Source organism: Colius striatus, chromosome 9 (genome assembly GCF_028858725.1).
Source record: "Colius striatus isolate bColStr4 chromosome 9, bColStr4.1.hap1, whole genome shotgun sequence".
NCBI lineage: Eukaryota > Metazoa > Chordata > Aves > Coliiformes > Coliidae > Colius > Colius striatus.
In genome coordinates, this window is record NC_084767.1 from 28,701,679 (window position 1) to 28,727,232 (window position 25,554).

Consider the following 25,554-nt stretch of genomic DNA (forward strand, 5'->3'; position numbering starts at 1 on the left):
CTGAATGGAAGAGATGTATATTTGAACTCCCTTGGTTGGAAGAGAGATTTGATTGTTGTACAAATTCTATATTTAATCACCTCCATGTTTCCTTCATTAAAAATGGAAGTTGCAATAATCGTATTTTACAGGACTCAGATCTTGTTAGTGTATGTTAGACAATGATCTGAATCTGATGACTGAATCAAATGTCAAAAGGTAGAGGACAAACACTTAATTTCTGGTTCCTGATTGAGTTTAGGTGAGCATTGCATTGGAAATACACAGGAAGCTGCTCTGAACTGTGGATGCTCTGGAGCTGGACAGATACATAAATCTGTCACTTACATCAATGCACAAACCACTCTTGTTTCAGCAGCAGAAGTGAATGTTTGGTACATCCATTTGATATTTGAATTACTTCATTTCATGCAGCTCTTCCACAGGGTTCAGTAGGCCTTTGTGATTTCAGCCTTAATCTTTTGTATGACACTAGAAAGTTGTAGCTACTTTTTAAGTTTAGCTTTCCTTCCAAGTAACCGTACAGTCCTAAAAAGGCAAAGATGTCATATGAGGGGTATTATATTCCAGGGATAAATACAATGCAGGGCAATGAAGGACTTCACTTTTAAATAATGCCTTGAACAGATTCTTCTTCTTCCTCTGTCTCCTTCCACCACAAACATTTCATATGCTAATAAATTTGATTTTTCAAAAGGCAAAGAAACTACATTATTGATGGTTATTTGATTTGTTCCCAGTGTTATAATACATTGATATTCATCTGAAATCAGATCCTAAAATTTCCCTCCTCCTTTTATTTATGATTCTAATTAACTTCTCATTTATTCAGAATATGTAGATTTCCATTAAGATGTTACAAGTATTGTGTAACTGAGGAGCTCCAATTCTATGATATTTTGTCAAACAGACAAAATGTATGTAACTATCTAACACATAGTTGCAAAAAAGACCAAAAGAACATTTCCATTGCTTTGCATGCTACAGATCAGATTCCTTGTTGATATATAAAAGATCTGTAGCATTCACTGATGATCTCACAAGTGACATTTCTCATCCTCTTGCCCATGTTTTCTTGTTTTACTTCATCAGTTATGTCACTTTTTGACGCTTTTCCTGTTGCATTCTCATCACTTTTCTTATCTCTTTCTACATTTGTTTCCTTGTAGCATTGCCTCATTCAGTACATTAAACCCTCCGAGTTTCTTGACAGCTTCTAGATTCATTTCTTTTTTTTTTCTTTGATGTAAAGGTTTTGTTTAGCCTTTGATTTATATTTGTTTTGTGCCAGTTCCTTTCCTGCAATTTCAATTGTGTGATGATCTTTCAGTAGTGTTAACAATTCCCTGTGTTTGCTGAATCACACAGAGTTAGTTTTTTTCATAGTCACTTTCTGGGATTTTATATTCTTCTGTTTCTAGCATTTGTTATTACATCTGGACTTAAATTCTAGGTAAGCTCAACTGCATTTGATTCAGGACATGCAGGATTTTAAATTATACCAAGTGACTTCATCTGATCACTTATTTTTCAAGTCATTTCTCACACAAAATTCTTTTGCATGTTGCTCCAAGCTCTCTTTCTCCATCCCTCCATACATGACTTGCCCCTTCTTAAACTACTTTTTATCATTTCTTGAATTTATACATAAAAGAAGCAGTTTTCCATACTACTAATACATATAGCATAAATTATTGACAAAAATATTTTTTTTTATATTGCCCAAAGTAGGTATAGAGCTTGTGCTGAAAACAAGGGAAGGAGTATTTCCCTCATGCAACTCAGTTGATCTATTTTTAGATGTCTTTTTTTTCTTTTGGTATGTTACGTATTAGCAATGTAATTTTTTCATAGGTTTATTAGAACTTCATTTGAGCCTTTGTGTCTTTTCAATGTTCAAGGCAGTGGTCATATATTGGATTATGAAAAAAAACCCCACATGGCTAATAAAACACATTTATGTCAGAAAAGTATGTAAAAATATGGCAATATTTTACTTTTTTTTGCTTTTGTGAAAATACTACTATTGGCATTAAATTTCCTAACACTAATGAACTAACTTGAAAGAAACGTAACTTTCAGAGAAAGCAGATCTAGTCTCGCTTCTGACTAAAACAAAGGGAAATCTGTTTAGATCAAAAGTTCATATTACAGTGGTTTACCGTCAGTGAGTTAAATATGTTTAATATGTCCTTAATATAGCCTTAAAAATAACATTTCATATTAAGATACTGTAATTTTCTAGGAAAACATTGCACATTCTGAAAATTAACACCTTTATCTTCATTAGTAAGGATGATAAAATCTATTTGAATTTATAATCTAGATTTAGAATCAAATCATATTGCTTAAACAAACAACAAAGGAGTTACAGTTTCCTATGATGGGTTCAAACTTATCCATGAAAATTGAAATTGCAATGAAATGTTGACGATGCCAATTGCATGAAGTGAGTTATGTTGCAAACTAAACCACTTTTCATATACTGCCTGAAACTTCTTAAGTAGAAGAGACTAAGTTTCATGAATACCTTCAGTTTTATTAATTTTTAAAATATTGTGTGCATTTTTGGCAAATATAGCTTCTTAAAAAATCTTTATTTATATTTGCCTAATTGTGGAATAGGTTAAATGGCAGTCCAAAAGTCAGAGACAGAGAAATCTCATTTCTAATTGTAATCACAGAATGCCATATGTACTTTCGGGGGATAGTTCCACCCTTTTGTACCTCTGTTTCTTCATTCTGAAGATGTACAAAGACAGAGCAACGGTGGCAAAAAATGATAAAAATTTGGAATCTCTACTACAGTTCACCCAAGCTATCCCAAAGTATATCCTTTCACAAGAAAATATGCCAGTTTTAAATTCTTCATTGCAGAAATATACCCTTCAGTGTTTATCTTTCTCTCTTTAGATTTTTTAATTTATGTATTTTTTTTCTAAGTTTTGAAGAGGAACAGATGATTTTATTGCTACAGCAAACAAACTTTTATGCAACAATCTTGTTTGGTTATCATGTGTCTGTTTTTAACTTTTGCCATTTTTTCTATTGTCACTGAGTTTTCATGGAGGGAGGATCCTAAAGTAAGCTGTAACTATGAATCCTATGGAAAGGAAGAGGTAGTAAAGGATAAATACAGTAGGAGAAATACAGTACTCTGTTAGGAACCATTGCTTTATAGACCAACAAAAAAGTTATTTTAGATCAATATTTAACAAAGAAAATTTGTTGCGTATATGTTTAAAATCAGTTTGTAGCAGCAGTAGCACAGTTCACTTGTTCCTGCATTGGGCTGTATCTTACCATCTTACATGCTGATCTCACAGTGATTTCTATTCAATTTTTTGTGTATGACAATGAAGTTGCATTGGCGACTATTGTAGAAGTCAGTTCTTCTCTACTCCAAGCTGTAGTTTATAAAGACAGGAGACTTATGCCCTTTGATGCAGGAACCTTACAGAAATCACAGAGATGCACGTGAGAAAGCAGCTGCATCAGTAAAAGAGCAGAGGAAACACTAACATGTATGCAAAGGTCAGTCTAACTGCAACCTGAGAATCCCTGTTGTGAATGTGGTTGCCACTATTTTCTTTGGCTCTGTGTTAGCACAAAAAAATCCCTATTGCTTGCATGGACTTGCAGTCAAAGAAAACTGAGTCAACATTTTGTCAGCATGGAGGGACCAACACAAGTTGTGTTTCCTGCCTGAAAGCTGTAGTACTTTTGAGGCAGAAGTAGCTTTGTCCTGAACCTCTACAAGGCCAGTCCTTCATGCGAATATCTGGCCCAGAGAAAAGATTAGGTATCACTCAACTGCTTTGGTTTTTGTTGTGAATAGTATGTGAATTATAAGAAAAGTTATTTGCTCCTTTATTAATCCCCTGAGAAAAGATTCAATGAAAGATATTAACCAGAACTTCTATTCATTTTAATGAGATCTCCCACTGGAAGTTTTAGCCCCAGAAAGCACTAATATTTTTAATGTGCTACTGATGGGATCTATAATGGAAATACATGAAGAGCAAACGGGATTCCCATGTCTCTATAGTAAGTCTCAGAGCAGGAAAGTCTTGCCTAGGGTTCAGAAGAAGAAAAAGTAGACATGCTCTGAAGAAAACAAAAAAATGAAGACAATTCTGAGAATGTGTTCTTGTAAGAATTTGACTCTGTGTTTGTTTGTAACATCTAAACACAAAGGGATGTAAACATGAAAGGATAAAAGAAAGTGCCTGAATGACAACTATTGTTAGGAAAAGCAAAGCTCATTGCAGAATAGGAAGAAAACAACTAAGAGCTAAAACAAAGAATCGATGGATAAGCAGGTGCAGAACTTGGAAAAAGAAAAAAAAATGAAGTTTATTTAAAGATTTTAAATTTAAAACTCACAGATTCAAAAGTAAATCTCTATTTCTTTATTGTTCTGAAGAACTAGAATATAATTTACACCAATTTTCTACCTTCCTCTTTGATGCTCCTAACTGCCAAGTTGCAACTAGCATTGGTTTATTTTGATAATGAGAGGGTAATTTTCCTCTAATTTTCAATCATCTTCTTCTGTGCTGGCATCTTATATACGTCTCTAGTTCTTCCATATTTAGGCAGTTCAATAAAGATTTAGGAACTTTATCTGTTGTAGGTTTTAGCCTCCAAAAAAGTGAATACTGTGATGAGTATTTCCATTGTTATTAGTAAAAGAAACAATTATTTAGAAAACCCAAACAAAATCCAAGCTACAGTGGATTATAGACACATATAGTAAGAAAGTCCTTCTGCCATGAAGAATTATCTTATAAAGGGACAAAATATGAGAAATGTTATTATCTAATTTAAGAATGTGGAATTGATAACAGAGCAATCAAGTGCCTTGCATAATGGTATAGATCTGAGCTAGGAATAGAATCCAGACTGTCTGACTCCCTAGGCAGAGCATTGAAACGTATCGCTCTTCCCTCTTCCCTGAGCCGTGAGGGCTACCTGTTTAACAGACTGGATTTGATGAAATATATAATGTATATTTTGCTAAATGAGTTGTGTTTCTGAATGAGGGTCTGCTTTTACAGAATTAATGTTTTAATTCATTAATAATAAAGTGTTTAATGGCTCAGTGCCTCACTGCTGGAAATACACTTCTAATCAAAGCAACTGTATCATATCAGAAGACATTGATATTTATTTTCCAGGGAATAAGTACCATAAAATGCTGTACAGGATGTTATTTTCTTTGCAGCCCTTGAACCCCATTTACCCCTGAAACACATGGTCTAAGTCTGAAGGAGTGAAAATAAATCTGTCATTTCTATTTTGGTTTAGAACAGAGATGCAAAAGTCTTTTTTTGTTTGTTTTTTTGTTGTTTTTTTAATACTACCTAGTGTGTACTGTAGAGATATAGATTTTAGATATAGAGAAGTTCTCAGGCTTCCATATGAAATCACAAAGCTGTCTGCTCCTTACTGGAATTTGCTCTGAAGCATTAGGAACCTAAGATTGGAATTTCTACTGACATGGAAGCTGAAATTACCTGTTTTTTGTTTTGAGGGAATTTATCCAAATCTTGTAGAGAAAGATTTAAAAAGCTTATTTTAAAAATATTTTCACAGAAGGATCCCTTACTATAAGTGACATGAACAAGCAATATCTGATAACGGATTTCTACTCTTTGTCAAGATCAGCAATGCAGTTGCCTCTTTCAGAATGTTTAAAATTGGAAGAAACCTGGAATTTATTTGCTTTAAAAAAAAAAAACAAAACAAACCCCTAACATTTGTAGTAAGACAAGAAAAAGAGTTTGGTTTATAGTTTACTTGGTGTAAAATAACTGAATTTCAGCAAACCTGGCTTCTGGCCAATCTTTGTATGACTATGTTTGTCTAATACAAATAATTCAATGTTTAATATTGAATTAGAACTACAATCTTAATTGTGTCTTTAAGAAAAAAAAAGTCCCAAATCAAAACAAATAACATTGAACAAGTCATGCATTAGCTTACTGTCTAAGCATACCAGGACTGTAGATAGTAAACTGATTTTTCAATGTATTAGGATACCTCCGGGAACTCTTATCACCGCCATCTATACCTAAATCTGTTTTTGAACATTCTGGCTTTTCTTAGGAGTCTAGTTCAACTATTCTCAGCCAAGCACTGCCAACTGAACTTGTATGTGCCTAGGCAAGTGGGTACAACTTTGAACATTTATAAATGGATTTTAAATATAACTGAAAAGATTTCACTTACACCATGATTATATTGAAGAGGAGAGAGATTTTTCTGTGTTCTTTAATGTTACTGCAATGAAATACTCACATAAAATATACTTCTGGCATCCCTGGTGTTGGTTGGCATTGAGGGAGGAGCTGTCAGCCTTTAACATCAGAATTTTCACTACGGTACTTATCTGGATGCTTGGTGGTAAAACATATAAAGAGCAGATGTGGAACAAAGTTCTCAACCATCTAACAGGAGGGAGAAGACAAACAAATTGATAAAACAGAGTGCTTGATGTACTCATCAATTTGTCTTCATCCACTAGAATGGGAGGATGTGACATTTTTTTAAACAAGTGTAAAGTCAATTTTGCAAACCACTATCTATGATCTACCTAATGGCATTAGATAGAGAGACACTGGTTGGGAACAACCTCTCACGCATGAAGAATATATAGACATCAGACTATATTAGAAACCTGTTTGCAGTAGCTGAATTTTGATGAAGTTTTATGTAAGTCCAATTTCTCCCCTATCCCAACAGCTCTTTCTCAGAGGCTTCCTCTGTTGTTCAATAAAGGGTATTTTCATTGTTTAGATTTGTGTGCTAAAATCTTGTGTTTATTTATATGACCTGAAAATAGTAAAAATGAGTAAAGTCCCCCAGTCCTAACTTGAATATTCCTCTCTTAAGTATAAAAAGTTACTCTGTAAATTCTTATCTCTCCTTTGCATTTTTTTTTCTTTTGCACTCAACCTATGGCTCCAGTCTAGCTGCATGTTTGTTTCCTTTATTAAAAATAGAATTTCTACTATAACTCCTTTTGGTTCTAGTTAAGTCTTATAAAAATTAATTTGTTATAAATAGTACATATGTGGTTTCATTGCAAGATGAAAACATAGATTGCAGTATAGGAAGCGTAGACAGAATCATTCATCATATTAATGTTTCCTGATAACTCTTATACAATTGCATTTTCTACTGCATATAACTTTATAAAACTCTGATTTAGGGGATTTGTTTTCTTTTTCTAGATGTCTGTCTTAGTCTGAGATTTAATTAAAAAGTACAGTCAAAATGTTTTAGACATTTGCAAGAAGCTGGAAAGATGTGCTGAATTCCTGAAGAATTTCAAATGTTCCCAGTGAATTTGAAATCTCTTCTGACATGTTTGCTAATATTAATTAAATGGTAGGTGGATTTTTTTTTTTCCTTTTCATAGTCAATGAGTTTTTAACCATGGCCTGTTCTGGTACATGCCAAAGGTGTGTTTTTACTGAAGCTGATATTTTAACAATTAAGTACTCTGCATGCCTCCTTTTTTTCTTAAGAGGCCTCACGGATTCTGTATTCCATTCTTTAAGTACTATATTTATGACAGTGGTGCAAAAAACTTCAGGGCTCTTCACCTCTTAGGTATGTATGACTATCTAACATGAGGAGTCACCTTTGACTTTTTTTTTTTTTTTTTATTTTTTAAACAATTCTCTTGTTTTCAGCAGCATATGAATTTCTATGAGTTTTTCAGTGATTTTAAGATTTTAACTTTTCTTAATGATGATGTGGAAAAGTCTCCTTGAATATATATAACTCGTGCAATGGGGCGCTGCTGTAAAAGTTAAAGAACTGAAGAAATTTGAACAGACAAGTAAATGCTATCTTGTACTGACAAAGACAGAATTGAAAGACATTGTTGGCTTTATCCACAACTTTTATGATTAAGTACTTAATGTGATGTAAATCAGATAACTGCAATTGAGCTACACTGACCCAAACCAGCTGTGAAGCTTTTTGTGATTTCCATAAATTACACCTGGGCTTCCAAGCATTTCTGGTTTTGTTTCATAAATAAAAGCTCAGACAGTGAGTTTTGGCAGTTCTGAAAGATGGCATCATAAACTCTTATCACTCCCAAAACATCTTATGCTGAAGCAGAGAGGTGAAGACTGGAGTATATAGAACAGCTTAAAATACATTTGTTGGAGACTTAGGGTCTGTACTCTCTTCTGTTGTCAAATGGAAGCATTCATACATTTATGGAAAATATTTTCATGATTTTTGCAAAGTGAAACTGTACATTTCTTAAAAGTAGAAAATATTTTGAGATTTAATCAAGATTTTATAGATTATGGCAAAAAGAAACAAATGTTTGTTTCTGAAGAAGTTGGGTGACCTGTAATCAGAGATAGAGATTTCATTAGAGAAAAGCATTTATATACCTGGGTTGCTTTCCCAAAGCTATATTATGAATCTGTTAGAACAGTTGATGTAAACATCTAGATTGTGGAGAAAAGGTTTAAAAATATAAATTGATTGTAAACTAAAAAGGAAGAAAAAAGAATCAAAGCAATTGACTACAAAAAAAATATTTCATACCTAAATATGTATGTTCAGCAACTATATAAATAACAAGATGGATGAATCTTAATTTGATTGAATTTTATCTTTTACTATTACCCTAGTAGTAGCTCACATTTTGTGAGCTTCAGCATTTTGGACCAACTTTTATAATCTTTTCCACACTAGGGAACAATCACTTCAGCAAATAGTTTTGTTGCTGGAGTCAAGGATGCAGTCAATGAAGAGTTCCAAAACTGAGCCTTTCAGCTTTTACTGTACATGAACAGGGAGTTTTCTTATCTTCCCTTTAAAGAACATTGCAAACTTTTACTAATTTGCCAGGAAGCCACTGTTCAAAAATCTAATGCATGTAATAAGTAAACAAGGAAATGTTAAGAAAAACCAAAAATGTTTGTAGAACTGCCAGGTTACTTTAAGCTTTGGAAATGATCTCATCATATGGAAAAATTAAAAGGAATATAAATGACTAATTTAGTAAAAGGTGAAAAATGACAGAAGTTGAACTGGTATAATTTTTCTTCCTGATAGAATTCACAGTCTTTTTGATGAATGATTCAAAGGAAATTGTGGTGATTGTCATTTAAAGCCATAATAAATGATTAATGCTCCTATTTTTTGAGATAATGAAGTTAGCAATTTTCTCATTCTGATGTATCAATATGTTTAACAATGGGTAATATAAACAGAGCAATACAAGAAATAAGCTGTTGTACATTTTTTATTTGTATTGCAAAGTACAACTCTTGTCCCCACAATCAAAGCATGAGATCATCTTTAACTGTAATCTTTTGTTTACCACTGGGTCCAAAAAACCCTCATCTTTTCTTCCTTCCAGGATTTAAAGCCATTTTCGTGAGCTACCTCGACAGACAGATTGCTCATTGGAGTCTTGTTCTACAGTATCTAATCAAATAGTAAATTAATACATATATGAATGTATGACATGCCTTAGTAACAGTGCATAAGGTCATTTAATTATTTTTTTTGTATCTCTTTTCTTCTTGTACTTATTTTTTTGATAATTTATCAACTAAGATTATAAATTCTTCTTTAATTCTTATCAGAATAACCATAAATATCTGAGGAATCTTTTTTTGCCTAACAAAAGCAGGAGAATATTCAGAAGAATCAGAATAAAGAATCTGTTCCTCCCAAGAATAAGTTGGGCGAATTCTGAATTTCAATACCATAAGTATCCTCCATTTCCTGGGAAAAAAAATCCTGAGGTGGCATAAATTTCTTCTTCAGCAAATAGGCAAAGTTTGAACAAAATAAAAATGCCTTTGACAAAGAGAAATAAATCCCAAAGTTAAACTGCAAAGTTTGAGAAATACGTTTTACTAATATAACAATTGCATTTTTAAAGCAAGTAGTGAAATGATAGTTTAGAAGTCATGGGTTTTTTCACAGTCTTTCTGGCTTCTGTTTTGCCGTACAGCTGGCTTCCAGTTGGTTTAGTATTTGACAGCAAGTGGATTTCTTAATGAATTCTGAAGAATTATTTGGGAATTGTCAGATGGTGGAAGATCAATCTCAGATGCCCCAAATAAATGGCAAAAAAGCTTGAGTTTGATGCTTTCTGAAATACAGACACTGGCCAATAGAGAAGAGTTACATTACCATATCAGAATGTTCTTGATTAAATTTTCAAAGACACAAATGATATCAGTTTTCTGTTTAAGTGGAATACCAGATGAAAGTTCACTCTGACTTTTGTTCAATTAGACTTAAATCTTGGGAAAAATTCACCTAAAGCACTTGACTTTTAGAATCTGGAATCTGGTTGCTAAAATGTCCATTTAGCTAACTCTATTGCCTTTTGTCAAAAAATGGGTTGAGAGTTTTATATGGTACATAAAACTCTGTTTTCGCAGTGGATAACTTGGTGAGTTTCCCATACTTACTAGGAGCCTGTGAACATTCAGTAGTTCTACCCACAACACCGTTGCAAAGGACACAATTTTGAAACTGATGCTCAGAATTATGTTTACAATTCTTTGTCATTATTTTACAGGAATATTCCATGAGTATTTTGGTTCTCATATGACATATTGAGTACTACATATATTTAGAATGAAATCCTTTGGAAGTAATATCTGAAAATAACAGGATTGAAGTACAAGCAGAAACTCTAGCCTTTCACAACATGTCAGTTGGTTAGATCGGTTGATCAGTAAATTTGTTCTAAAGCTTTTAAAAACACTTTCCTGAACTTTTCAAAGCAACTTATTTTTGCACTGACATTGTATACCAGTGAAGCTATTTTGATGTGATTCACATCCTGGTGTTTATAAACACTGTGGTGTTTATGCAACAAAGGATATTTCCACTAAATGTGGAAGAAATGAACAATATATGTTCTTAAGCATCCTCATATTCACATGTTCCATTTTGAAATTCAATAATTTTGTGTTTACCATTCTAATTGAGATAAATCTTTTGTGACTCTCAGTTAAAGTAACTCACCATCATACTATGCTGTTACTTTGTATTGCTCCAGTCCTTTCAAAGCTTTGCAAAGCACTGGCTATACACTCATATGGACAGATTAACTCTGACTGCCCTGACAATCATTTACTATGCTCATCAGTCCGACTGTATCCTTCCTCTCACTTCTTTCTTTCTAACCTCTTGAGTGATGCTGGTTTTCAATATATTTAGCTTTTCCCCTAATGCAAGTTAACAACTAATTACTATTACCTTGAATACACTAACAAAATTACTTTGTTATTGGATAGTTTTCTGATATTAATGATTTTTTTTTTACTTTGATTTGTTTTTTGGGGGGGTGGGGGGAGGAGGACATTTGGATTTGTTTCTGTTTATTTTCTGATAAAATCATAAACTCCGGTGTAAAGGCAGCATCTTTCCAGATTCATACAGCATATGGTTCTGATCCTTTATGGAGTTTTGAATATTATGGAACAAAAATAACTGGTAATAATAAATAATAATCTACCCATTTAAGCACTGATTGTTACTATTAAGGTGGAGTTAATGAAAGTTTTGTGTGAGAGTTCAATCTGGGTGAAAAAAACCCCTCTAACAATAAAAAGCACATCATCTCCTACTGCAGCCAAATATTTCTAAAGTGAAGTTGCTGAGAGCCTAAGTGGTAACAGTCATCTTGCAAACAGATGGGACAGACCTGTGTTTGTGAACTTTTGCCCTAAGCAGCAAGAGGTTGAAGGAAAGAAGTGAGGAGAATGTAAAAGAAATGCTTGGTAATTATTACTTATTGCACAATATTACCTTGCAATTATTTTTTTGCTCAGGCATGTGTATAATAAATCTCCAGAAATAGTCTCAGAGTAACTCAGATGTAGCAGGTAAGTGTAATTTTAAAAATTGCCATTGGATGTTTGTGTAGTTGTTGGGTTGGTCCCATTTTCTTAGTCACAGTAAACAGAGTGACAGAGGCGTGTGCTAGACTATTAATGATGTAATATATTAAATTGCATTCTATAAACAGAAATTTACACCCTGTAATTTCAACTAAACTAAAAAATAATTTTAAATATGAAATAGAGTCTAGAATTTTTATCTCTTTAAATCAATTAAATACATAGAATTTGGGAATGTGTTTTAATGTGGTGAAAAATTTAGGTGAGAAGATAGTTTATTTGAGAATGATCACTTTCCTGTGCAGTGATATTAAGTGCACCTGTACTTTAGAGTGAGCTTACTTTGCAAACATTTTCAATTTTGATGTTCTGGAATTCCCTAAACATTTTTGATGCTATTAATGCAGCTTCTTGATATTCGCTGTTAGGTTTTTTACATCCTGTTTCATAACTGGCAATGCCACACTCTTTTATACATAGTGAAATTGTTACCACTTTTGAATCTAGTTAGCTAGGAAATATTTTCTACAGAGACTGGCACGTGAAATCTAACAGTGGTTTTGTTCATAACTTTATGCTTTCTGAAATATCCTTTATTATTTTTCAGCATCCTAACACATTTACCATATCTCTCAAATTCCGCTCACAGTATGCCTCCCACCATTATAAATTGTCCATAGGCTTTCACCATAACCACTGAGATGCATCCAGTACAAGTCAGCAGAGAACAACCTGAAATTACTGCCAGTGGTGGAGATGCTTCTATATCCAAGGCATCTTGCTTCCAGTGCAGAACTTTTTGGGTTTAGTGTACTGAAGTTGAAAATGCAGCCTTTTGCCAGCTTAAAGTATCTTAGGATAAGGCTTAACAGATTTGACTCAGGATAGTTCAGTTTCCAGTATCAAACTCAGTGTCTGTATTTGTTTCCATGCAGTTTGATACCAAGTCCACTATACCAAATAACATGAATATTTTAGGTTTAAAGATAGTTTTCTGCCTAAAATTTATTATGCTAGTGAACCAGAACCTTCATGGTGTATCACCTTATTGGTTCAGGGAAACACTTGTTTACTAAGGAATAATTTTTATAAAAACTATTGGTTTATTATTTACTAGTCATAGTCAGCAGACAGCTTTGATGACCAATGATGTCTAATTGTCTTCATTGCCGTCTGGTCACTGTGACTGATGCTGTGGACAGATTCCTGTAATGTTTGTATTCTCACTAACAAAACCCTGAGGTTTTCCAACCTTTTAGCATACAACAATGAAATACCCTGAGCAATAATATGGTGATGGACCAAATCTAACAGATATGTGCTTGGGAGTGCAATTGTTGCAGCCCCTCAGTGGAGCATTCTGCTTATGTAGATATTTTCTTTAAGCACTTCCTGACAAAGTCTGGTCATTTGTTCAACAAAGATAATTTTAAATCAGTTTAAGCTGTGTAAACAGGCTCAGCCTTTATGCCAAAGTGACTGAGGAAAGGTCACAAGACCATTATGCCTTTCTTTAGTAGGAGAGGCCCAAGAGAGAGGTAGATTTAGTAAAAAACATTTATAAATCTTTTTACTTTCACTTGCGATTCTATAATATACAGTAACACAGAAGTTTTTAAACTCGGCTAAGAACAATCTCTTGAAAGATTTATAGCTTTTAAGCATCAGATTGCTTATCAGATTCAGTAGATATCTGATACGCAGAATATGCACATTTTAATATGCATAAACAGAATGCTTTCTTGTCAGCAGAACTTTTAAGATTTTTAAGCTTATTGCTCTGAATTCAATGAGAAATTTAAAAATGCAATTAAATGTTCTGGACTAAGGTTATAACCTTGAAAAAGTAGTTACTATAAAAATAAAAAAGGAAAAAAAAAGAGAAAGCTACTTCCTCTGCCTTACCTTCTTATAGAAGAAATGAACAAAAGTTTATTGACATGATAGAAAAACATGACAGAAGTGTATTGAGGACGGGAACCACTTCCAATAAAACATCACAAATAGCTTTAGTCAAACATCTCAGAAAGTTTTTTGGAAGTTCTGAATTTGCATGTTCTCTTTAATTTCGTGTATATTAAAAGTCCTACAAACATATTCAGCACTATGTAGCCTTATATATATCATCATTTCACTCGCTTTTTAAATTCTGTGGGAATAGTCTTATGCTTATTTCATTGTGACTTTCCAATGGAATTGTATGTTTTTGGAGTTTCTTATATATCCATGTATTTTAAATGTATTTTATGAAAATACAATTTATTACCTGCCAAACCTGGGCAAGACTTCGCTTTGGGAAGGAAAATAAAAAAAAGATTAGGGTTGAAGGCAGTGTAAAAATCTTTGGCAGTGGTTTGCTATAAATGGTTATACCTCTTTGAATATAGAAGTCTGAATGCTATAATAAATTCACAATATTTTTAGTTGGCTTGTACATAGTGTTTAAGAGTAAATGAATAGCATAGGTTGTCTTAGCCAGAATAATACCACACTGTGAACTGACAAGATGACTGGGTTATTCAAGCTCTCTCATTTATTTAAAAAAATTAGGTTGGCTGCTTATCAGGAAGTGACTTTAGTAAGGAAGCACAGTAATTCAATTATTAAACACTCCTTTTTCTAACTCTTTCAACAAATGCATCTGAACTCTACGTAAGAAAAACATTTACTTGCAGCTTCTTGTCTTCAGTAACTCGTTATGTGACTTGCAGCACAATTCACCCTAGAAAGTTTATCTTGCTGGGAGATGCAGGGAGAAAAATGAAAAATTCTAAGAGCACCTAAAATATATCAATCCATTGGAGGAAGTGATGTTATTTCCAGGCAAAGTTTCTCAATCATCTATTTGGAGGAAATACCTCCAGACTCTGTCCCTTGTACTTTTTGTTCCTGATCATCTTGGGACAAGCAATAAGAAAATCTGTAGCTTGGTGACTATATTTTTCCCAGGATTGCTGTTGCTTTTTGTTAATTATTGATTTTGGACTGCTGAAATGGAAATGTTTCTTCTAAAGGTTGCTATTAATACATTTTAAGGAACTGAAGTAATGATAAAAATGTAAGAACATTCCGAGCAATTCAGAGTTACTGTTCACAGTTCACATTCGCTTGCTGTCAATGAGAAGGAAAACAGCTATTTAAAAAGAAATTCACAAAATTACATGGCAGGCAGCAGAAATGTCTTTGTTAAAGGGAACTCTAGCTTTGGAGATAGCTTCTGATGTCTATGGGTAATTTTAAGTTTTGGCAGTTTTACTTTCTTTAATTCGCACATAGAAATTCACAAAAAATAATTATATGTACTATGGGATTAAGAAAAAACAGTGTCAAATTCATCTGTATTTTCATTTTGGTATAAAAGCCACCCTCACTCCACTTTCAGTGTTATGCATGGCTTCAGTATACAACTAACTAGCCTGTATGAAAAGTGCAATAGGTAAGCATATCATAAGTTGTCAACATTGGAGAGAACTCCAGCTTTTTTTTAAAATATAAATTTCAAGTATAGGGACTTTCTGCAGAGTTTGTGACTAAGAATACATAGATTCTTCAGTATGCTTTTCATGTGTGGTCAACAATGTGCCAGCAAGATTTGTTAAGCATCTATTCTGCAAGTAACATGAAAGCTGTATGCAGAGCCTAGCATTCCTGGGTCCATACTTACATGTTTATCATTCTGGGGAGAAATATAGAGAAACAATACCAGGCATTTTGTTATAGACTAAAAACATCCAAAGGCCTGTGTTCTATGAACAGACTTTCTCTTTTTTTTTAAAAAAAGGGAATATTTTAACTTCTTAAAAAATATATAATTTGAAATATAGCTGTGTCAGATATTTTTCCAACAGTTTTTCTGTACTAATTTAAAGAAACGGGCAAACAAGAACTTGTGGACTTTGTTTCAGTAGGCTACAATTTGATGACTTCTCAGGACTTCTGATTTGTTCCTGAACACAAAGCAAATGTAATAGTACAGGGATTTAGTTAGAAACCCAACAAACAGGAGATCATCACAGGAGATGCTCAGAACCACAATGGGAAGAAACAGGAACATCAGCCCACAGCTAAAAGATAATGTAATTTATGATCCTGGATATAATAATCTTGGGAAAGAGGTGAATGCTCAAAGATTTACAAGTAGGTCAAAGTAAGCGTCCTGCCTGCCTCGGCTGACAGTGTATTGATTTCTTTGGCAGGGTGCCTTTATGGAGATTCTTTTGCCTAACCTAGCTTCATGAATCAGCAATGTGACACTACTGCTTTGTAATGGGATGAGAGCTGGACTGAGGTCTCAGTGACTAGACTGAGTAGTTATGTTACTGGGACAAGTGTCAACTTCAGCTGTTTGGAGACTTTAACAAGAGGAATACTGGCACAGTTCTGCTATAAGCAAAGCTGTAGTTTTGCAGCTTGTGCATCACAGATGCTGACAAATCTTAGTACTATTGTGATCAGATAAAGAAAAACATTTGTAATCTATTGGGTTGGCCTGGGAAAAGAAACGTCTGGAGATATGCAAGAGCTACATCTGAAACTGTCTGAAAGGAAAAAAAATCTATTGCAGAAAATTTCCTGGCAAATTCTTCTCCCTTCCAAGAGCAGACAGATAAGTATTTTGGATACAAAAAAATTTTTTTCAAATTGAATGTAAATCTGAAATTGTTTAAGGGTTTGAGAGCATTGACTAAAAGAATAAAGCCTAAAGCTTTTTTTTGTTTTGTTTTGAGTGATATTAGAAGATTTTAAAAATAAAATATCAAACTATTGCTCAAGATGAGAAACTCCAAAATCTTATTAAAGATGTTAAGACAGTTTGCTGTTATCTCTAGAAGAGTGTTGCATGCCTATCAGTACATATACTAACTGTTGTCAGATTAAAAGTACTATATAAATTGAAGGAGATGTTAAAGCCATTAAGAAAGTCTATGTCTTCCTTAGTACCAGAAATTAGATACAGTTAAATAACCTGTTTAATTGGAAGTCCGGGTACTGCATGATGCTAAAATATGTGAGAAAAACTATGAAGTAGCCATTAGCTGTTTTCAGCTGAAATGGGACAAGATACCCACTAGAAGGAGTGAACCAACACAGTAGATCTGCCTTCTTTTTAGCTAATGTGTAAATGGAGTAGAAAACACTGATAATATGGTTTCACTGGTTAGAGGTCAGTGCTGTGGGAGGACAGTCACATGAGGGCTGCTGGAGCTGGAGCTGTGGACAGTAACATAAACTACTGAGGCATAATTCTTGAGTTCATTACAGATTCATTGTGAAGCCTAAAGAGCATGTTTGAAAGGAGTTGGGAAAACACATCTACTCAGAGCCTTTGAACGATGGCTCTAGAACCTGAAAAAAAGAGCTGGTAGGAAAGTAGTAGATTGCATTTAGAGCAGATCTGAACAGTAGTTAGGAGTGTATTATCAGTAAGATTAACCTTCCCTAAAGTCAGGGATTTTAAAACAGGAACTCAAAAAGCATCTGTGATGAGAAGAGCTTTAGTCTACTAAGTTTTGATATTACATGTTGACAAGAGGAAAATGTCAGGGAAAAATAAACCCAGGGTATGTTGGCTACAATGACAAAGGCTAGAGACAAGGGAATATGGGAAATTTTAGCATTTCAGAATTTTGCTTTTTGTGTTCTGTATTTTTTTATGAGTGTTACATATTTTAATTTTGCATTCCATATATTAACATAGCCTCTCAAAAATAATGACCTCTCCTGACAAAAAAATTTATGTGAATAAATTCAAATTGTTAAAAAAGTAAACAATTCTTTACTTCACTATTTCCTCAATATTTGGAAACTACCTGCATTAAATAACTTTTAAATGGAATACTTCCTTAGAGAGGAGTTTGGATACTGTATTTCTTCTGGAGTGATGGAAGTCAAGTTCAGTCTGTAACATTTATTGACATTTGATTTATAACCTGATCTTTCTAATAAGTTACCTTTGATGGAGACCTCAGCAGCAGAATGGGCAAACAGCAGCAATTCTGCATCCTGTTCTGTATGAAAGGCACTGATTTTCACCAAAGAGTACATATTTCTGGCATATTTCTGTCAGACTTACATATTATTTTCATTTAGACACAGCCTAGCAAACAACAACACATATATCAGAAACTTGAACAGATAAGGCAGTCTTGAAAATTTCAGTAGATTTGATTGCTTAGATCTTTATTTGAAAACAGAAAGCTTGTTGATTAATGTGTTCAGTTGCTGTTATAGAAAATAATGTTGAATAAGTATGACCTAAACAGAGAAAAGAATGGGTTTGTTTCTTTGTCTCCAAGTAGGCTGCCCCTTGGGTGAAGATTCTGATGTCAGCTATGCTGAAGTATACTGAGTTCAGAAGAGTTACACAGGAATAAAGCCAAAGTTACTGGGGAGTTGGCTTGAGTATATAGCCTTGTTTCATGTTCTTGAAAACTGGTTACAATATCTGTGCTTTTGTGCATTTGTAAAATACACATACACCCACAAATGGATTTTTAGTGACACAGTTCTTGAAGGCTTAAATATAAGCTTTCTGCAACATGTTTTTCATTGTTTCTTTCAGCAAACCCAGAAAACTTGACTTTTTTTTTGCCCCCTCCTGGAGAAATGATAAGCTAGTATAATACACTTTTACTATCACGACTGTGTGCTGAATGGTGAATCAGACTAGATATGGAGTCATGGCAACTGTACAAGAAAAATAATTTTTAGCTCAACATTATTAAACAAAAAATATTCTAGGACTTAATATAGGGTAGGCTGATTTATAGGTCCAAAATATTCCCTGGAGTCTTGGAGAGCCTTATGTTTTGCTTCCCCATAAGCTACTGATGGGACAACTAGGCTGGGAGATTCTCCAGAATAGATTTCCACAAAGCTTATTTATGGTTAAAGCATTTTACTTAAACATGAATAAAGTAAATTAAGAATAAAAACTCACAATCCTGTTTTATTCTGGTAGAACATTGTCCACAGGGGATAAGTAGTCTGAAGTAGCTATTGTGGTAATCTGCCAGCATATGAAGCACTTATTGGTAGGTATGTAACAGTTTTGTTTTTTAAAAAAATTAAATTAAAAAAAAGACAGTAGATATTGAAAAAATGACCCAAATGAGGCAAGAAACAACATAAACTAAACTTTAAACAAAAGAGGACCCAAATATGTTTGTTCCTGTTCAAATTCACATGAGAAGTGGAGGTCTCAAGGAGCTCTTCTCCTGTAGATGAAACAGAGAATAATTCAGCACCAAACAATGTCAACCAGAAAGGATAATTGGATATTATCCAATGTTATCCAATTATATTATCCAATTATCCAATGTCAAAACAAGTGTGGACAATCAATATTTTTTTTTTCCATGAATTGTGATTTCTGTCATCACTGAAATGAGAACATGGGGCTCACACCATCTATACTTGCTACTGAGAGGATCTCATGTTCTCAATTTAAACAGCTATTTATACTGAAAGGCAATACTATACATTGAAAAAGTCAGTTCGGACTTTCTCTGCATTCAAAGCAACGTACTGTATAACATTTCATGTCTCTTTAGTATATCTTTTGAGCTGCATTGCTTGAAGAATATAGTATGAAGATGATGAAACAGCAGTATCTACTAGGATTGACCTTCAAATTTAAACATCCCTTAGATACAATAAGTGCTAACTTGGTCCTGTGATTATCAAGCAGTAGTGTATTACCTATACTGTTCAAACTTATACTGGATCAGAAAAAGAGATTCAAAACAGTATGCAGAAGAGGATTGCAATGAGGCCTTTTAATTTTAGCAACAATAGAACCAAAGTTTGCTAGGTATCACTCTTTTCTTTCCAGTTGCACCCTGAAGCTAGATGTGCATGTAGTAATTTTAATAGATCACATCTTTCATTTCACTGTGAGCCTGGAACCATAATACAATAGGCCTAGAAAACATAATAATGTTGGTGTTTAGGTTTTCTGAAAGCACTGTTAATTAGATTTTTTTTACTTTTTTTAATGTACTTGAGAGCATATTCTCTTTCTTTATGGTAACTCTCATTCTCTGGTGAATTTCAATTATTTTTGACTTGAAGAAAACGATAATTCTTTAAGTATATCTTGCTAAACATGCAGCCCATCTGTCAGTGTTCACAAACAACTCTCATGCTCTTGATCAGAGGACACACCCCTACAGTTAGTTTTAAGATCTGACATTTTCCTTGTATGTAGCTGGTAAACTTTCAGAAGCTACTTTAAATATATGCTTTGAAAGAAATGTGTAAGACTTCAAAGATTGTGCAGAACCTATAGGAAATTTATGATGAACACAGGCCATGGGGTCAGCTGGTCAAATGCAATCAAGTGTATTAATTGAAATCTATGATCTCACAGTGATTGTTAAGAAGTTGGTAAATGAATGTGCAAAAAAAGGTGTTCATGGGTAGACCACATAGATGCTGCTGACTTGTGAATGTGACAGCAATCCTAATTTAAGGGTTAGGTGGAAGCAAGCAGGACAATCTTTTTTTTTTATTATTTTTTATTCTTCTCTTTAGCTTGGAGAAGAGGAGACTGCAGAGTGACCTCATCAATGTTTACAAATATGTAAAGGGGAGGTGTCAGAAGGATGGAGTCAGGCTGTTCTCAGTAATGTCCAATGATAGGGCAAGGGGCAATGGGTATAAGCTGGAACATAAGAGGTTCCAAAGAAATACAAGGAAGAATTTCTTCACTGTGAGGGTGACAGAACACTGGAACAGGCTGCCCAGATGGATTGGGGAGTCTCCTTGTGTGGGGACATTCCAAACCCACCTGGACAAGTACTTGTGTGACCTACTCTAGATGGTCTGCTCTGGCAGAAGGGTTGGACTAGGAGATCTTTTCAGGTCCCTTCCAACCCTTAAGATTCTACGATTCTAGGATTCTATGCACATCCACATTGTTTTAATCCAAACTCATGGTAGTTCTGTACAGTTTAGTTAGTTACAGTTCAGAGTGAACCATTGCTACAGTAGTTTTTCTCATTATATTCATATATTATCCAACCAAAAGAGTCTTATATTTTTTAAAAAACAATTTATTTTCAATTTTTAAAAATATGCTCACTCCTACACAGTTAGGTTGCTCTAGATATCTTATTAAAACTGCTTTACTCAAGTCTATGGAATCTTGCTTAGTCTAGAAACACAAGATATATGTAACTATACAGTAAGTACCTTCAACAATAAATATTACTTTAACAGAAATAAGAATGATTTCTTTATCTTGGAAACCATTGCAGGAAAGTAGGCTGGATGGCTAAGGATTTCATTACGTACAACTGTAGTTAAAGACAGATTATATTACATTATAAGCCTCAGGATTCCCTTTAACCTCTCCTCTCACCAGCATATGTGTGCCTGGAAAGCAGGTGGAGAATGTCTGTAAATAGAGGGATATACAATTTGTCTTTATTCTAAAGTACAATGCCTTTTCAATGTAGAGGAGAGACTTTTTTCAGAGTTCTTAAATCACTAGCAGTCTGTATCTGTACAAGTATCTTTTTCCCTTTTTTAATTTTTCCCCCTCTGGTAACACCATGCTGTAGGCTTTGCATGCTAATGTAGTTGTTGTGTATTTGCAGTATTGCCATTGCCTCACAAAATGTTCACATCATCTATGAATTTTTAGTAATTTTCTGCTATATTTGTTTTATGCCTCTGCTGGATTAGAAACACAATGCATTCTTAGATTTGCCTTTCAACTTTCAGCTGCCACTTCATGAAGAAACTGATGGGGATTCCTTCTCCCTTCAGTTTGAACAACATTAAAAAGGCATAAACAAGGAGTGATTGAGGAGAAGGCCAGAGATTCCACAGCACCGTGAGGAGAGTACAGCGAGAAAACCAGCTCAGTACATTCTTCCTTGCAGGAAGGCGCAATGCCAGTTGTTCCCCAGTGCCAGAATAATTTACTGAGGAAAAGGGTGTGAGACAAAGACTCTCTGAGGCTTCTCTTCTTTCATTCCTGTGCCAAGTGTACCTCAACTGAAATAGAAAGCCAGTGAGTGCTAGTGACAGGGCTATTGTGCTGCTTCTGTGGGCCCAGCACAGCTGGTGGGACCAGGAACAAGATGCTCAGCTGGAGCAGTATTGCCTCCAGTTCCCAAGACTTTTGGAGATAGCTGGTGGAAGGGGAAGTATCTTGCAGGAGTGTGGATATCCACTGGGTGCTGGTCTTGGGTGAATACTAAGAAATGAAGGGAGGATTTTATTTGGAAGAAAAAAAAGCAATCAGGTCAATACTAGTGAAGTACTGAGGTGGTAGGAAAGAGAGCAAGATGTAACACAAAATATTTTGCTAGAACTAACATAAAATGTGTAGTTTATTTTTACTTTATGTAATTTCTAAAAAAACCCCTTTTTGCATTAAATAGTGAAATAGCATAACTGTTTGTTGTGCTGTTGTTGTCTGCAACAAAGCCATATTTCAAGAATTCTGGTGCTAACATGTTTCCCTTTTTGTTTTCAATATTTGTCTTATTTTTGTGAAAGCTTCCTGATTCAACTTTCTTCATTAATACTTTCCTCTATTTTAATTACAGATTATTCTAATCAGCTTTTTAATTACAACTAGAGCAGGCTATTTACAGCACTCCTGACTGTTATAAACAAGTCCCCGTGTGCAAAAAAATATGAAAAAAAAGAGGCGATTAGATTTAAATGAAATCGAAAAATAGTTACTGTGACTTTCCACTGTCAGAAAGAAAGGCAACTATTTTCTATATCTTCTAGCAAATACAGACCTGGACTGGAAAGAACTGTTTGGGTCAGAGTCTGATCCTTGAAATGATCTGAAATTGAATTAGATTTACCTCAGGTATTTGCTGTGAAGATTTGGAAGGCATTGATATTCTAACTCATCTGAATTACTATAGTTAGTCCTTTCTATCATCTGGAAAAAGTGTATCTCAATTACGTTACATTCACATGTCTTTTGTAAGAGAGTTGTGAACATGAAAATCAAGGCAGTATTACTGCCTTACAAACCACAGAATAGTAATATGACTGTATTATGATTCTTCAAGTCATCAGAGTCTGAGAGTTCTCACTGTGAATTTTATTGTTGTTGCAGATTCAGAAGTATCCATGGGGACTATCTGCCCCCAGAATATTGAAAGAAATACTTGAACAAGGAAACTCTTTCTGTCATCATCTGCTCAAAATGTGACAGAATGAGCCAGTCCTCAAAGACAGCTCCTGAAGTCCATTAGGATTGACACAATGGGAGTCCCTTGTGACTAAGAGAAAGAAATTGGGTATGGACATGATTCTGTGTCATATATGGCCACATATCCTTCCAGGAAACCTAGCCAAAGTGCTTTTGAGTTCTCTGTTAAATGCACGTATTTGGCTTCTATTCAAGGTTAGCTACGTATAATGCGATTATTTGTGTTCCAAGCTCTTCACTAATATTTAAGATCTTATATCCACAGGACTTAGGGGACAAAGTTGTTATCATTTGTCTAAGTCTTCTGTATGTGATATGAAAGGTAAAAATATTTCAATTTTAAAACTTTCTGTAGAACATTTATAAAACAAAAATAATTAATTCCAATTTTTTTTCTTTTTGTCTTAAATATTCCTGGCAATATTTTAATAATCACATTTATAACTATCTTTAAAATAACAAAATTCTTTAATAGATATTTATGTTCATTACAATATACTTGTTGCAACAAGGAGATGGATGATCCCTACTAATCCAATATTTTGTTTTCTTATGTGTTTACGTGCAAAGCTATTGCTTGTATTGTCACAACATGGAGCAACAGTTTATGAATACTCTTCCTCAGAAGAAACTGGTCTGATGATCATTGACTGTATTGCACTTTGTCAAAGACCCCACCACTTTAACAGCAATCCCCATCTGGTGCATGGAGGACCTTCCGAAGCACTTACTCCGCTACAGGCCCACTTCTGTCAGGTCTAATTTTTCAAATATCAAAGTAAAGAACTATGCAAATACATACTTGTGTTCAAGCTTACTTTATACTTTCATAATTTGTGCATTTATATAGTTTGCTTTAGAACTTTGGGACTTGTTCCTACACTCTGCCATAGGCCCATTTGCAACTTTGAACCATTTTTGTAGATAAAAGTATGCTCTTCTAAGTCAGCAAGGAAGGAATGTTGTTATCTTACACTAAACAGTAGGAGGTGAGCCTGTGTTTTTGAGAAACTCTAGCTCCTACAGAGTAAAAAAACTTGTTTTAGATAGCCTGCTTCCAGGTGACTGCACTTACCATTAAAACTTGCTTTAACCAGTCACAGGGACCCCAGCACTCCTGCTCACCCCTTTTTCCTTTGTGGTTTCTTTTAGTTTGTCACCAATTATGCAACCTGAATTTCCAGAAAAGCCTGACTGTCTTAAATCAGGAATTAACAATCATGTGTAAGCACATTTTCAGAAAACATGCTGTAGAGTTTTGATTTTTCAAAACAACAACATATTCAGCTTTATGTGAGTTAGCACTGATCAGAAGATATTTTTCCTTTTACAACAGTTTTCATTTAGAAAGTGGTGAGTTTTGTTGAGGGGAAGAAAGTGTTGAAAAAGTCATTAGGAACTGTAGTCACAAGTATCTTTACAATATATTGTGCACATTTTTATTTTGGTTAGTGACAAAACAGAGTTTAATTTCAAAAGAAATCCTATATGTGCTTGGTCTCAAATGAATCATGAACTCAAAGTGGATGAATCTAAATTCTTCCTTTAGGCACTATATCTATATAGCCATGGGATGAGAGATAATAATTCTAATTACAAACGGGGCTGTCAGTTCTGGACTTTCAGTCAGGCTGTTGTTATATATAGACATGCGTTCCTAAAAAAGAGAGTGCTCATACTGTGTAAGGGTGAAGTGACAGCGAAAAAACTTTTACTCTTTTTGTTTATTATTATTTATAGGAGTAGCATATGTAAAAATAGACCTTTCTCAGGCTTTTATACAAGATTTGGAAAAAGTTAATTGGAATTTTTCCCGTAAGATTTTTGTGCTCAGAACCGTGTTTTCTTATGTGTGTTGTTGCTATTTCAATGTGAGAAAGAATTATCCTGCTTTCCAAAAGCGGGTTCTTAAGCTCTCTAGTTGTAGCTTCTGTCCTGCTATAATAGCTAATGCTGGAGTTCGACACAGTCTGCACAGCAGCCACATGGCTGTAGACTGCGAAATGTGTGCATTGGCACATTCACCTGCTCTTCCCTGTCCTCCACTTGCCTATTCAAGTTTCAAGTATGGATTTGAACACAAATTGCTTCAGTGAACAAAACATGCTGTGATGCAGAGTTTTGCATTTAGGTTCAGCTTGTCCTTTGTCAGAAGATTAGTAGTGACTTTTAATGAATGAAGAGCCTACACTACAGTCCAACACTAACTGTGAAGAAGCTTACTCGTGTTCACTAGGGTTTTAATTCTGTTAATTTTTCTTCAATGTAAAGCAGGTCAGGCTGCAGGCCTGTTAACAGTGAGAATTATTCACTTTAGCATATATTTCATAGAATCATAGAATGGTCCACAATATTTGGTCCACTAGTTCAAAGGGGATTTTGTATTTTCTTTGCATTTGTTTTTTGGGGTTTTTTGTTGGTGGTTTCTGGGTTTTTTTTTAGAATCTGATAACTATA

The 25,554-nt window shown here is 34.2% G+C and overlaps 1 long non-coding RNA gene across 2 annotated transcripts; it reads left to right on the forward strand.

Moving 5' to 3' along the window:
• Positions 1–1,403: 1,403 nt before the first annotated feature.
• LOC133626069 (uncharacterized) lies at positions 1,404–24,372 on the forward strand. Of its 2 annotated transcripts, none has more exons than XR_009819278.1 (3): positions 1,404–1,453; positions 23,002–23,419; positions 23,668–24,372. It is a non-coding gene; the product is annotated as an uncharacterized LOC133626069 (long non-coding RNA). The 2 variants fall into 2 exon arrangements; XR_009819277.1 differs by lacking the exon at positions 1,404–1,453 and adding an exon at positions 7,271–7,395.
• The last annotated feature ends 1,182 nt before the right edge of the window (positions 24,373–25,554 follow it).